Raw genomic sequence first — 6,439 nt, 5'->3', positions numbered from 1 at the left:
AAAAGTCTCCAGGTACCAACCATGAGAACATTGACCCAGGACAGATAAAGAGAATGAGAACAACAAATATGCAATATCAGACACAGCGCCAGTGGACATAAAGAGATATATTCGGGACCACATAGACCAGTTGAAAAGTGAAATATTTAGCTAAATCAAGATATAAGAAGATTAATAAAAGAAATACTAAGCACCCCTCCAGCAGACACAGACAGAAGAAGGGAGGAACTCAAACAAAGGAGAGAACCATTTGATGAAGAATATAAACAAAATATAGAATACATGAAGCAGATTCAAAGAGATTACCAAGAAATTAAAAACTCTGTGGAAGGGGCTGGGGATTTAGCTCAGTGGCATAAGCACCTGCCTTGCAAGCAGGTGGTCGTGAGTTCAATCCCCAGTACCGATAAAAATGAGAAAGACAAAAAAAAAAAAACAAAACAAAACAAAAAACAAACAAACCTCTATGGAAAGATGGCAAATTAGTTTGAAAGAAACCAAGGGTAGATTATCAAATCAAAGGACAGTTTTGCAATGTTGGGAGTATGAAAGGGAAAACTTTAAAAAATAACAAGGAAACAAGCAGAAACAATACAAAGGCTAGAATATGACAAAAGGATCTATAACTTGAGAATAAAGAATGTGAATGAAGAAACAAGGGTACAAACAAAGGAACTACAAAGGTTATTCACAGAAATAATTAAGAAAAACTTCCCAAACACAGGAAAAGGAAATGATATTGTGATATATGAGGCATACAGAACTCCAGCCACCTACAACCAAACAGAGCTACACCCAGGCATATAATAATTAAGATCCCAGAAATTCAATATAAGAACAGAATACTAAAAGCTGTTAGAGACAAGAAACAGATAACCTATAAAAGAAGGCCCATCAGAATAACAGCACACTTCTCGACATAAACCATCAAGACAAGAAGAGCCTGGAGTGAAATATTCCAAGCCCTGAAAGAAAATAACCTCCAGCCCAGATTAATATACCCTGCTAAGCTGTCTCTAGAAATTAATGGAGAAACAAGATTCTTCCAAGACAAAGAGGAACTTGGGAAATTCGCAACTACTAATCCAACCCTAAAGAGAATACTGCAGGGCATTCTAGAGAGAGAGAAAAGTACTAGGGATTCCAGGAACAGTGGCAGATAGGCCTCAATGAATGGAGCAGAAAACAGAATGAAGAAGATAAGCAGACAACTGATGGCAAAAAATAAGCATAACAGAAATGAAGCAGAGAAGACTTTACTCAAAACTGATACGATTGATAGTATCAAGTCTGAGAGTATAGGCAAGTACACTGATGATGACAAAACTCTATGATACATATTCTAGTTTGATAACTGCCCATTTTTTGAAGTTCTATACTATATACAAAGTTGTGTTTTTACTAATACTGTTATGTACTGGTATATTCAATTATACTATGTCTGATGATATAGCCAATTCTATTGGAGATAACAAGAGACAACACAGGAACCATGGTAGAAGTCTTTGTACAATGGTCTTATATGTTTATTTCATTTCATATGTTTATAGGGATATGTTTTATTTTGCCTTGCTTTGTTTTGTTTCTCCCTCTAATATAGAAAGGATAGAAATACATGTTAAGACTCATGCATCTGTAGAATCTATAAACAGTTTATGAGAACTGATCTTATGACACATGATGAAATGAACAGATACTTTGAAGAAAAAGAGACACTAAAATACCCAGTGCTGATCCTGCAGTGTCATAATGTGAAACCCAGCAATAGTATTATTCTTTGTTCAGAGTGATACTAGCCTGCTTGAGTTTGTTCAATCTCAACATAATTGAAGATATGGATAACTGCATGTATGTTTAAGTGTATAGGATTGATAACCATATTTCTAAGTTTTTGTTGGATAGTGAACAGAACTGGTTGCAATCTCACTGTTTGAATCCCCACTTTATATGTTCCACTTTAGTATCTTGAATAACTATTTGTAAGAAGTCAATCTGTAATCATCAACTAGTGATTTCTTACTGTTTATTTTTCTCTTTGAAAGTATGTACTATTTCTGTTTTCTGTTTCATTTAGTCATTCTTTCAATTAAATTTTTTTAAAAAGACACTACAGTACCCAGTGCTGATCACAGAGTGTCATTATGTGAAATCCAGCAATACTATTTTTCTTTGTTCAGAATGATTTTAACCTGCTTTAGTTTGTTTAATCTAAACATAAATGAAGATATGGATAACTGCATGTATGTTTAAGTGTATAGGATTGACAACCATGTTACTAAGCTTTTGTTGGACAGTTGAACAGAACTGTTTGTAGTTTTGCTGTTTGAATTCCCACTTTCATGTTCCATTTTTGTATTTTGAACAACTATTTGTAAAATGGCAATATGTAAACATCAACTAGTGATTTCTCACTGTTTATTTTTTCTCTGAATGTATGTATTATTTCTAGCTATTTTCTGTTTTGTTTAGTCTTTCTTTAAATAAAATTTTTAAAAATTGCTATTAAAATAAGAAAAGAAGTATGGAGCCAGTTACCATGAGAACGGCTCAGAACCTGGAAACAGATGGACAGGAAGCAACTTTTGATTACTTTTTACTATAGGATATGGCTTTTCATACAGACTGGACTTTTTCCCCTTCCTTAAAAGTGACCTGTTTTGATATATTCTTGAAGTTTTGTTTTCATTTTTTTCTTTTTATGTTTTTCCTCTTTCTGCTTGAAATAAAATGAAAGGAAAAAAAAAGTGACCAGTTAGTTTTTGAATTCCTAAGAAAATATCCTTTGAATCAAAGAATTTCTATGTAGTACTTAATTTTATTCTGTTCTATATTCATTTTTCTTTCTCTAAATTCTAGACCTAGAAGTTAATCATTCTACAGATACCAGCTGAAACACTATGTCCATTGATGTGTTATCCCAGTCTAAATTCACTCTTTAAATTTTTATTACTGAAGCTACTTTTTCAAAGTTCAATCATTATTAGGACTATCTTGGATACTTTAACTAAATTTTCCTTATTTTATATTCAAAGAATACTTAATGAAGGCCTACGTAATATAAGACATTCTAATGTGCAGAGAAATAAAAAGATTTAGATATATTATTCCAATTACTTTAATTCATTTTTTAGCACATTGTTTTAAAAATCAAATAAAGGGGCCAAGGTTTTAGCTCAGTGGCATAAGCGCCTGCCTGGCAAGTGTGAGGTCATGAGTTCAATCCCTGGTACCAACAAATAAATAAATACACTAAAATAAAATTAATTTATTTCAAGCTTTGGTTGACTTGTGTAACTAACAAGGGCCAGTTATGTAAACAATGACTAAGTCTATTAGACAATGACTATTTTTTTTTTTTTTTTTTTTGTCTTTTTCGTTTTTTATCGGTACCGGGGATCGAACTCACGACTGCCTGCTTACAAGGCAAGCGCTTATGCGGCTGAGCTAAATCCCCAGCCCCTAGACAATGACTATTAATTGAATTCCTACTATAAACAAGACATTTTGTTAAGTTCTGGGCAATCTATGAGAATGGAAGGTCTAGTTCCTGCTCTCATACAGCTTATGAATCTCTTTGCAATTAAAACAAAAAAATCAAATATAAATATTCTATTATCTTTTCTAAATACCAAAATAGTATTATTAGTTATAAAGAATGATAAAAATATATATGGCAAAATATTAACAACTAGTTTAGAAGAATGACACACGCATATTTATTTACTATTTATTCTACCAATCTTTCTGTTGATTTGAAGTTTTTCAAAATAAGAAGATCAAGAACCAGACTCAAACCTTTCTCCATGAGTCAGCACCATTCGTGAACTGCGGGGAGAGAATAAAACACACCTGGAAGCAAACCCCATCTTGGAACCAGCATCACCAGCATCATGCGTAGGCTGGGGACAGCTAGACCCTAGCACTTCCAGGCACATGGGCTGGCAAACAAGAAGACCCGTCCCCCAAGCAACCGGTTGATCTGGAGAAACACAGGCTATGATGATAGCTATGGAGGTGAAATGCAATTGGATGCCTGCAGTGCTTTGGAGTTTCACTGACCTCGCAGTCTAGGGCCAGTGATCATGGGTTCAGAGTACAGTGGTAGGCAGTGAGAGGTCTAGGGGGATCTCCATCTGAGGGTGTAGCTACTGTTGATTTCCTATTGTTTTGTTTTGAAGTCCTATATCATTTTCATTGTTTCATTGGGTTGGCTTTTAACCTCTGTTGTTTTGGTTTGATTATGTTAAATCCGATGGCAGGATTTCAAAAAAAAAAAAGCAAGATAAATTATGGTAGAAATTCTTGATTTACTATTGGCTTGTTTTGAATTCCTTTATTGCATTCATTGTTTTGTTTTTATTGTTTCTATTCTATTCTGTCTGATTTTTACTTTGTCCAAATATCTGCAACTATTTTTAAGGCAACAAAAGGCATTATGGTAACTACTGTTGATTTCATTATGCTTTGAAGTCCTGTATCACTTACACTGGTTTTTTTTTTAAATTGGTTTTATTCTGTATTATTATCTTGGTTTTATCCTGTTTAAAACAAAATAAAAAATAAATAAGATCAAGGAAAATTTTAATAATAAATCATTTAAAAATTAAAAATATTTAGACATGAATTTCTTCTGTAGTCTAGCACTTTCTTTGCTTTGTGGTAACATTTCTCTATTCCATGACTTCTTTTTTTTATTTATTTAAAAGGAAAAAGAGAAAAAACAAAACAAAACAAAGCGGTGTAAGGGTACAAGTAATACAGAACTACAAAAAAAAAAAAAAAAAATAGTAAGAAATCACCAGTTAATACATTACACATTATCATCTTAGAGATAGTTGCTCAAGTCACAGTATCAAAGCACACAAAGTGGACATTCAAACAGTGAGACTGCAAACAGTTGTGTTCAATAATCCAACCAAAAACATTAATATGGTCATCTACTTAACACCTCTAAACACACTTGCAGTTATATCCTTTAGAGCACTTTTTCCCCTTCTCTTTTTTACAACAAAATTTACACATTTTGGGTTTTATTACTCCTTAGTTCTTATTACTTTTTGGGGGGGGAGAGAATAAAGTCAAATATGGCAAAACAAAGCTGTCAGTCAAAACCAAGGATAGACATAGCACATGATGTAAAAACAGAGTACAAGGTTATCAACAATGGTTATCAACAATGTCTCTTGTTTCCTTAAAAAGAATTGTCTATCTCATTAGGTATTTTAATATTCCATGACTTCTGATTCAGTTGTTTCCATACAGGAGCCTCTAAGGCAAAAACCAAAGAATTACTGTATGAGGAAAAGCAGGTTTGGATCACATTTTTGCTATCACAGAATGCCCTGCAGCAAGTGATCACAGTGCCAGTACTTGGCCTATAGTCTTATTAAGCATGCTATACATGTCAGCATATTTAGCTGTGATTAATGATAGAAAGGGAATTACCATATCTAGAGATGCCATTTTTACCATTCATTTGGCATTTCTGAAACTATTCTCTCAGGCAAAAATATACATTTAAATAAGTATAATAACCCATAAGCACTAAACTGTATGGATTTGCTATCTGTATGCTAAAGTATACAAAGTAGAATCTCTTCATTCTATTAGTGGCTGGGACAAAATTAATACAACCTATAGTGTATTCATATAAAACAATGGGTTTAGGTAAAAGAAAGTATGAGGGATTCATGTGACCTTTTACAGTGTTTTCCCATTACCCTTAGCCTCAAATAGGGTTACCCTTTACCCCTAATCCCACAAAATAGGTGTTAGCATTGTTTATGCTTTTCTTGTCTCACCTTCTCTAAGTAGCCAGACATATTTGTGTCTCTAGTACATGATATATCTGCCTGATCAGCAAGGATTAAATATAGGAGAAATATGCATAAAGTAAGTGTTACTGATTAGGAGGGAAAGGAAACATGAAAGAATTTAATGAAGAAGTAAACATGAAACCAAAGACCTGTTATAGATATTCCAAAAAAAAAATAGGAATGTGGGTTAAGTGACATTTTCCCTCCATTCATTAAAAAAATGCATTGTATGTCTGTTATGTGCTGGACTCTGCTATGCAGTGAATATAAAAGAATATTGTATAGTCTTTACCTTCAAAAACTTACTGGATTCCATCTGAGTAACAAGACCAGAAAAAGAGAATATAATAGGCAAGGTGGAGATAAGAGAGATGCATATACAATGGAAACAGTAATGTGGACCTTGGAATCAGACTGAACTAAGCCACTTTCCTTGAAGACTATTGCCTGAACCAAATTACCTAATCTCTCTGAACTTCAAGTTCCTCATCTATATAATGCAATTAATAACACCTACCTTGTTCTATAATTGTAAGATTAAGAAGATATAAAATGGAAATAGGTGTGCATTAAGAAGCACAAATTTTATCTCACCTAAAATTGTATAGCCTAATGAATCCCAG

Source organism: Cavia porcellus, unplaced genomic scaffold (genome assembly GCF_034190915.1).
Source record: "Cavia porcellus strain 051 isolate PalLab524CR breed Dunkin Hartley unplaced genomic scaffold, mCavPor4.1 scaffold_4, whole genome shotgun sequence".
Classification (NCBI taxonomy): Eukaryota; Metazoa; Chordata; class Mammalia; order Rodentia; family Caviidae; genus Cavia; species Cavia porcellus.
This window is presented reverse-complemented; position numbering follows the sequence as displayed.